This window comes from Alnus glutinosa, chromosome 8 (assembly GCF_958979055.1).
Source record: "Alnus glutinosa chromosome 8, dhAlnGlut1.1, whole genome shotgun sequence".
NCBI classification, from domain to species: Eukaryota; Viridiplantae; Streptophyta; class Magnoliopsida; order Fagales; family Betulaceae; genus Alnus; species Alnus glutinosa.
Genome location: NC_084893.1, coordinates 25,865,991 through 25,875,719, shown reverse-complemented (window position 1 = coordinate 25,875,719; position 9,729 = coordinate 25,865,991). Strand labels below are relative to the sequence as shown.

Below are 9,729 nucleotides of genomic sequence, written 5' to 3'. Positions count from 1 at the left end.
GGTAGCCTGTGCAAGCCACCTATTTCCAAGGGGTGGCTGTGCTAGCCACCTGGAAAGTTGTATGCCTTCTTCACATGGAAAAGCTGCTTACAATTAACTAGGTTAATGCTATATAAGTATTTTTAGATGGTTTTGGATGGAACGAGAGAAATGAGAAATAAGAAAAAGTTAAAAAGTTAAAAATCCAATTTAAAAAATTGGAGATTAAATTGAAATTGCGGTATTACTCGGGGAGTAAATTTGTATTTTCCCTCGATAAAAAGACTAGCATATATGACAAACTTAGCTAGAATGAAAAAAATAATCTAGTCTCAAAAAGACTTTAGACCTCTTAGCGCCTAGCCTCTAAGACCACTCACATTGGAGGTTGCTAGGGTGCCAACCACCCCTATAGCATACAATTCTACCTTCAATTTTTTTTTATTTTTTATTTTTTATTTTTTACCAAATAATAATCAAAATTTGTACAAAATGATCATTTTGTTAAGTAGACATACCACATATGGATATATAAATTTATTTGTTTAAAGATCTAAACTATTTTAACAATTTCCCCATAATTAATTGATAACGGATTTGCTCAAATTTCATTTGGTGTACACCTCCACTGTAGCTCGGTTCCGTTTCCTTTTCAGTCGTCGTTGAAGGACATAATCAGGCACGGGAGCTAGGGTACCGTCGATGGTGACCTCCGGCAGCTATGGGTTTGGATGGATCTGTTCCCCCAAGGTTTACTATTATTAGTGCTACTAAGAATAATTTTACTATTGCTACAAGTATTTCTCTTATATAAATAAGAGGAATGCTATAGCATCTCCTTGTGTTCTCCTAGTGTTTTCATGAAATGGCATAGATGTAATTTTTTTGATTAAAAAATTGCATCTGTGCCATCCAAAAGGACATAAATGTAATTTTTTAATTACATCTATGCCATTCCAGGAGAACACCAGGAGAACACCAGGAGAACACTAAGAGATGGTCTAGCATTTTTCTTATATAAATAAAGCTCAATCAATTAAATTATTATTAAATCAGAGATTTTTCTCTCAAATACTTCATGGAGTTTTATATATTTTTTAGCTTGTTAATTTATTTTAATTTTTTTAAGACAGGATTGGAAAACACTTTCTCTTTACAAAATCAGAGATGCAGTTCTTTTCCGCTACCTCACCATATCTTACTCCAATCTTTCTCATACGTCGTATCTCTTTTTCCATCTTAATTACTAGCTTTCTTGTTATGGTTATATGGAATTCGTAATCACGCCTCCACTGTTTTTGCCAAAGCGCACGCGGCTACGCGACACGTAGTGGAAAAAAGGTACACGGAACTACGGAAGGTGATGTGGTTGGTAGAGGTTAAAGGCGTTTGGGAACATGAATGATTCGTAATTTTAAGGAACTGATATTCTACGAATCGAAATTATGACTTTTGTATCTATATTTCACAAATGAAACCATATTCCATCAATAAATAAATTGTAAGGTTTATCTATAAAAATAAAAAAAAAAAAAAAAAAAAAAAAAAAAAAAAAAACTGTAAGGTTTAAGCAACAAATTTAAGTGAGATTTTTTTTATATTTAAATATTTATTAAATAATTTTAATTTTAATTTTTAGTGTATATTTTTTATTTAAATTTTTTTTTTATTGTTTCTTGCTCTTAATTTGTTTTTCCAAACAAAATGTAGAATGACTTCCAAAAAAAAAAAAAAAAACAAGAAGAAGTAGAATTCATCTCCACTCCAAAACATTTAATTTCAACGAATGACATGTTTTGTGTTAAGTTACATATAATTTCTTTTATTCGAAACATTATTTTATTGAATTAACTTAGTCAATATGTTAATTTTATGTTGCAAAATTGATTACTGCTTTAGTGTGCCATTAGTGTAACTTTTTATTTTTCTCTTTCTTTCCTTCTAATATCTTAATACTTTGGGATTCAATTTTTTGTATTTTTTTTTTTTACCATAATTGAGACTTTTTTTTTTTTTTTTGATAACATGAAATTCATAGAATTAATCAAGAGCTCTCATCAATTACAATAGGAAGGATAAAGGGAGGACACTCCCCCACCCGCTTAAAGTTTAAAGACTAATTCAAAGCAGTATTAACAAATTAACTTTGACATCCCAACCTCCTATTCTCTGCTTTTTTTCCATCTTAATTACTAGCTTTCTTGTTATGGTTTTATTTTTGGCTTTGATACTGAGATGTAGGCTGTTGGTTTTTCTTTTTTCTAGGTGATTTTCTGAAAAACCAAAAGATGAAGGTGTTTTTCTCTAATTATTTTGAGGAATTAGAGTTAGTGAGTTTCGCTCTACGGTTGGGATGTCAAAGTTAGGAGTAAAGATCGGTTTTCTGTTTTCTGTTTAATGTTTTTGGCTTCTTTAGATTGTGTTTTATCGATTAATCTTTGCAGCCTGCCATAGTAGATTTTAGATTTAGTTTTTAGATTAGATCTTGCTCTCTTGTCTTAGGGTGCGTTTGAGACTGCGATTTCATAGGCAATAAGTGCGATTTTAAACCAAATCGCAAAACACAGAAAATCTACTTTTTCAAATCGCAAATAAGATGGTACTTTTTTGAAAATGCAGAATTTTCAAGGTAAATTCGCGATTTTAAAGGCTAAACTGCGATTTTACCAAACGCTTAACTGCGTTTTTAAAAATAATTTTTTTCAAATCGCACATTTTAAAATCGTTATTTTAAATCGTACTTTTTGAAATCGCAAAATCAAACAGATCCTTATTATAGTGGAACTTATTGTAAAAGAGAGGTGTTTCTCTGTGTTTTTCTAATAAAAGACAGCTGCCCTCCAAGTCAGGAATTAGTCTTGTACTTTATTTTTAACAGTATTTGTATCCCTAATTATAGCTTTTGGCCCGTTGGATCTCTAATTATAATGAAGGTTATTTCTTTGTTCAAAAATAAAATAAAATAAAAAAAAGCCATCACTTTTACGCTTTAAAATCGCATGGATTATGTATTATACATGATTTTATTGCATTTTGTTTATCTTAAGGTATTTGGTGTAAGAAATAATGAAGCTCGGCAGACGTTTCAACACAAAAAATAAGGGAGTCTACTTATTTGTTAAAGTATTGATTAACAAGATTAAATTTATCACTTTTTATTAATTTAATTAAACTTTTAAAATAAGTAATTATATTATAGTGGCATCATAACTAAATGTTTTAGGTTTAAAATCTTGACTTTGTCATTTACCTTTCATTTCGATTAAATGTTTCACGATTAGCCGGGTCTATCTTATTAAAAATAGAGTTGTACGTGTTAAAGTATTGATTAAATAATTAAATTTATATATTTTTATTAGCTTAAACTTTTGTGATAAGTAGTGATTTAACAACACCAACTAAAAAATAGAAATCTCATCTTTAAGAAAGCATTGTTTTCATTCTACCATATACTGTAGACATTTTGTAATTAAGAGTAAGAAAATGGATGTCACGAGCTGGTTGTGACATTCAAATTAATTTCAAAGTAATCACACAAACAGCCGTATATTTTGTCAAAAATTAAACATGGATCAAGCATTAATTATGCATAGAACACGAGGGAAATTATAAGTCCAATCGCCACTGGGTTTCCTATTAATTGGTTTGTTGCTTTGTGTTTATATTATCTTAAGTAAATAACAAAGTGATCGAGAGGAAAGAAGAAATATGTGATATTAACAATTCATCATTAATTAATAATCTTGAATTTAACTTGTTGGCAATTCACTTTAATATGTATATGGAAAAACATGGGAAAATGATTGTGGTCCATATTTGTTATCAAAGAGTTATATTATCTTAAGTAAATAACAAAGTAATAAAAAGATAAAGAATATTCTCGGGCTCTGGCGATTTTTTTCCTCTGACTACAAAAACCTTGTTAGGAGCGTGTTAACGGAGGAGGGAAGCCTTATGCTTCCCTCCTTCCCAGTTTCTTTGGTTTTAGGTCTGTATATAAATATTTGTTCTTTTCATCTTTTCCAGCGTCGTCGACTCCGTAGAGGTGAAAGGTTTGTTTGTTTCTTGTGGTTTTCTTTCGATTAGCGCAATGTAATGGTGGAAGTTTTCTCATATTTCCAAGATTGGGGCTTCTTTCATGGATTTTCTGGTCTTTCGTGGTGCCCAGTTCTGAAATTGCTTTGAAAATTTTGCTATGCCGCTGATGGTCTAGATGCCTACGCCGAAGACGATACTCGCTCAGGGTCTGTCGGTGGTTGTTTGTAGCGGAGGCGGCCTGGATTCTTTTACTAGAACGGTGGGCTCGAGTGCAAAGGGGGAACGACGGTTTGGTTTCACCGGTATTTCGCCATAGGGGTGGCGACATGCAGCTCAAAATCCGGACCAGCAGTTGTTTTGTTTTGAGGGTGATTTTTGGGTGCAGATAAGGAGCGGTTTTCATGGAAGGAATCCAAATTTTTCTGGAGTCTCATAATGAGTATCCAACGGTTTCTTGGGTGCTGTTTAGGACCGATTTTCTTGGAACGTTTCCAGATTTTTCTGGAGGCTCAGGTGTATCCAATCATTTGCGCAAAATGGGGAAGTGGAAGAAATGGTTCGACCATTGCATTTGTAGTTGTTTTTATTTTTTTTTGCGTCTTGTTGTTTTTCCCCTTAGTCTTTTGAGCTAATGGTGGAGTGGTTGTCCCCTCGGTGTTGATTCGGAGGGTTTGGTTTGTTGGTGTTTGGTTTTTTTTGGCAGTGTGCTCCGTACTGATCAACTTAGTCTTTGCTTTTTGCACAGAATGTGTGACCGACTCCCTCTAAAGATAAGGATTATGTCACCGTAAAGACATCATTCTGTTTGGCCAGGTTTTATTATTTTTGTAGCATTTCTGCCTGTAATGGTATGAGTCTTTCGGCTTAGGTGGGATATTCACCTAGTTGGAGGTGTCTTGTGTACACCTTTATGGTGGATTTGTTCTGTACCCTTCTTTGATCAATGAAAGATTTTATCTTTCCTTAAAAAAAAAAAAAAAAAAAAAAAGAAGTAAATAACAAAGTGAGAGGAAAGAAATATGTGATATGAACAATTCATCATTAATTAATAATCTTGAATTTAGCTTGTCGGCAATTCACTTCAATATATATATGCATGTGTAAAAACATGGGAAAATGATTGTGGTCCATATTTGTTATCTACCTCGCGGGTCCTCTAGCTTATTTGTTTTGTGGCTCTCATGAGGCCAATCATTTTGTTTTCAAAGTGTGGTTTTCGAGAGTACTGTTCGATCCTAGATGCTATTATGATGTGGTTCATAGCCTCTGCTACAAATACCTGAGCACTTGACTCCTTTCTCTCATACTAGCCTCCACAAAGAATATCTAGCATATATAAGCTTGTGCCTACTTCAAATATTACTAAAAAAATAAAAGATGTCTTTTCAAGTTTCAGCATTAGTAGCTGCTCCACCCCAAAATGCTATGCTAGAAACTAATCGTCGCTAAGCAAATTATCATCCTAGCATTTGGGGTGACCATTTCCTCACATATGCTTTTGATCCTGAATTCTTGGTAAACTTTAATATTGTCCCCTTGAATGTACATGTGTGCGTTTGATCATGCATGCCAACATGTTTAAACTTAAGATTTATTTTGTATTACTTTTTAGTAACTTTCAGATAACAATTTTTATTCATCAATTTGCTCGCCCGTGCAGGAAACTGATAATGAGAGAGTAAATGAACAAGTTGTGGAATTGAAGGAAAAAGTGGTGAAAATGCTAATGGCTCCAAGTGAAAAGCCATCACAAAAGCTGAACTTTATTGACGCAATTCAGCGCTTAGGTGTGTGTTACCATTTTGAAAAAGAGATTCAAGAAATTTTACAACAATTGCACAAGACTCTTCATGACTGTGATCATGACCATGAAAATGATGACGACCTTTACACTGTCGCTCTTCGGTTTCGGTTACTTAGACAACATGGTTATTATATTTCGTGTGGTAATTTTTATTTTATTTTTTTCTTCTTCTTTTTATTGGTTTTAAACAATTCTTCTTTCCTCTCTATTTGGGAAAATTAACTTAATTAATATACACAAACAATCGGTGTCGCATTTAACATAGTATATACATGCTTGAATATGTGTTCCAACATCCTAGGAGAGCATCCCATGTGCTACTATATATTGGCTTCTTCTAAGCGTGGTCCCTTAATTAATCCTTGGAAACATAGTAGGCAGGACCAACTTTTCTCATCACTGACTCTGTTGGTTACATTTTTCTTCTCTTTCTATACAAAATAAGGAGGGTTTGAACTTCACCCATCTTTCGCTGCATTAATTATTATTGTCACCAACCCATTTCAGAATTGGATCACCATAAAATATAGCTAGCTCTAATGTAACTGTTTTTTTTTTTTTTTTTTTTTTTTAAAGAAATAAAAATCACGCTTGAGAAATTTATTAAGAATCAAACTCAAAGAAAACAACAAAATGGGTCACGCTTTAGTCCACATATATGCAACAAATTACAGAAAGCCCAACAAGAGAGTGGTTGACTCATTATATGTGACTGAATTGTGAAGCAGATATGTTCACCAAGTTCAAGGACGACAAAGGAAATTTCAAGGAATCACTTATCAATGATGCACAAGGAATGTTGAGCTTGTACGAAGCCACACATCTCAGGGTGCATGGGGAAGATATACTAGACGAAGCTCTAGTCTTCACTACCACACATCTTGAGTCGGTAGCATCTCACTTAAGCCCTCCTCTTGCAGCACAAGTAAGCCATGCCTTAAAGCAGCCTATCCGCAAAGGAATGCCAAGGCTAGAGGCAAGGCATTACTTTTCTGTCTACCAAAAAGACGCTTCACATAACAAAGTCCTTCTTACCTTCGCAAAGTTGGATTTCAACCTATTGCAGAAATTGCACCAAAAAGAACTTTATGAAATTACAAGGTTAGATATTCAACTATGTCAGAGTTGCAAGTGTGAGAAGCTTATACATAACTCTAGGTTGCCAATATGAATATGCTAAACTATGTTTATAGGTGGTGGAAAGACTTGAACTTTTCAACGGAGTTACCCTTTATAAGAGACAGAGTGGTTGAGTGTTACTTTTGGATATTGGGAGTATACTTCGAGCCTGAATACCTTCTTGCTAGAAGGATACTAACCAAAGTGATAGTCATGATCTCCACTATTGATGACATTTACGATGTATATGGCACACTTGAAGAACTTGAGCTCTTTACTGATGCAATTGAGAGGTTGACATTAACACAATTCCTCATCCTTTATTCTTCCCTTTGTTATATTACTTGGAAAAGTCAATTCACAAGAGTCTACCTATTTTACAGGTGGGATATTGGTACCATAGATCAACTTCCGGAGTACATGAAAATGTATTATCGAGCACTCCTAGATGTTTATAGTGAAATGGATCAAAAAATTGGTGAAGGAAGATCATACCGCGCCAGATATGCAAGAGAAGCAGTGAGCAATATCATACATACAAATTTAGAAGATTATTCACAACCTAAGCAAAGACTTATATTCTCTCCCTTGAAAAAAGAAAGAGAAAAAAAGAAAATTTTTAAGTGTTGTAATATTAATCTGATTGTATTTGCTTGTTTGTCTTAGATGAAGAATCTGGCTAGAGCTTACTTTCATGAAGCCAAATGGTTCTACCAGAAACACATACCATCAATGGATGAGTATATGCGCATTGCACTGGTTACCTGTGCATACCCGATGTTAGAAACCACATCCTTGGTTGGGATGGGAGATATTGTTACAGAAGATGCATTCGTGTGGTTGTTCAGCAACCCTAAATTGGTAAGAGCTTCAGCAGTGGTTTGCCGACTCATGGACGACATTGTGTCGCATAAGGTACTATGTTGTTTCGGTTACTTTAATATTCTAAACATATGACGGGCACTCAATCTTCTGACATTAAGATTTAATTTTTCTAGTTTGAGCAAAAGAGAGGGCACTGTCCGTCGGCTGTTGAATGCTACATGAAACAACATGATGCTACAGAAGAAGAAGCAATCAATGAATTCCGAAAAGAAATTACAGATGCCTGGAAGGATATAAACGAAGAGTGCCTCTATCCAACCATTGTTCCCATGCTACTTGTAACTCGAATTCTCAACTTTGTACGTGTGATTGATGTTGTTTATAAGGATGAAGATGGGTACACGCATGCTGAAATTGTGCTAAAAGATTTTGTAGCTTCCTTGCTCGTTGATCCTGTGCCTTCATAAGCATGGACACCTGTGTTGTCGATTGTAATGGCAAGCATTTGATACGCTTACATTTACAATCCTCTACTACTTAGGAGAAGAGTTCAAGATTATTCTCTGCCTAACTCTCGAATATCCGGGAGTAGTGTTTTAATTAGTTGGGTTTAGTTGGATCTTTTCAACTTTTTTAGTCGTTGCAGTAGGAATTGCTATAATAAGAGACCATCTTCTTCAGATGTCTCAGAGTGGGAGTGAGTATGTCTCAATGTTGGAGTCCTTTGTGAGTCGACTCCTTGTTGACTTATTCTTTTAATTTGCATGCTTTAAAGTTTAAGTCATCAAGATATGTCGGTTGTACCTTTATTTAATCGAATCCATGAATAAAAATCGACAGAGAAGAATTATTAAGAAATCTTGTGTTGGGGGTGACCGGGTGAGGTCCTCCGAGACCTCTTTATCCCATTTTCATCTATTATATTGCCATCATATCAAAGCCACGTCTTGTTACAAGATCCATACCTAAGGCTCGTTACATAAATAGAATAAATTGATTAATAAGAAAAAGAAACCCCACGTATTCATAAAAAAAAAATAAAAAATAAAAAAAAATAAAAAAAAAAAAGAGTGTGGCTCTTGAAAATGATAAATTTCTTTTTACTTTCTTCAAAGAAGGTATTTATAAAGTGGTTATTGAAACAAAAATTAATGTCTTAATAAATTTGAGATATTAATTTTATTTGTGTGTAATTTCCTAATTTTATTCCTCAAAGAAGGTATGTAGTGGCTGCTTAATTGCCTGCTTTTATTTGTCATTTTTGTGTGGAATTATTTGACTCATCTATACACTATACATAACTGTTGGAATCGTGTGCATAAATATATTACACAATGCATGAAAAACAATCCTATGATTTTATACTTCAAGAGAACTAAGTTCGAACATGCATAAACTAAAAGTATAAAAACTTAAGAATAGTACACCTACATGGATAATCAGCCAATCCTTAGCTTATTGGGTTATTTGAATTTTCGTCTCCTTCCATGGTGATGATAAATACACCTGGGATGAGGGATGAAGAACTTGCAAGCCTTTTCTTTGATGAATGAATATAAACAAAGTAGTGAGCTCTCAAAATCTTTCTCAATCTCTTGATAAAACTAAAAGCTTAAACTCTGAGAACAATGCTCTCAAGAATTAAGAATTGAAAGACCTATGTCTCTCTTTCTCAACTCTATGTTGTGTTTTTAGAGATATGATACCTTTACAACCTTTGTATAATTCCAACAATTTTTTTTTTTTTCAAACTTATCATTGGATCTGTTTTCTTATACATATGGGTCCTACATATCTAATGGTTTATTTCTTATTTTTCTTTTTAAAAAAAAAAAAATAAAAAATTGTTGGAGTTGTACAGAAATTGTAAATGTATCATATCTCATGTCATTAAGCCTTTACTAGGGACCTTTATTTATAGGTTTAAGTTACTTGGAAAAATAGTAGGAGTAGGGTCCTATATG

The 9,729-nt window shown here is 33.6% G+C and overlaps 1 pseudogene; it reads left to right on the top strand.

The window, feature by feature from the left end:
- The first annotated feature begins 5,339 nt into the window (after nucleotides 1-5,339).
- On the top strand, nucleotides 5,340-8,523 carry LOC133875687 ((-)-germacrene D synthase-like; annotated as a pseudogene).
- Nucleotides 8,524-9,729: the final 1,206 nt, after the last annotated feature.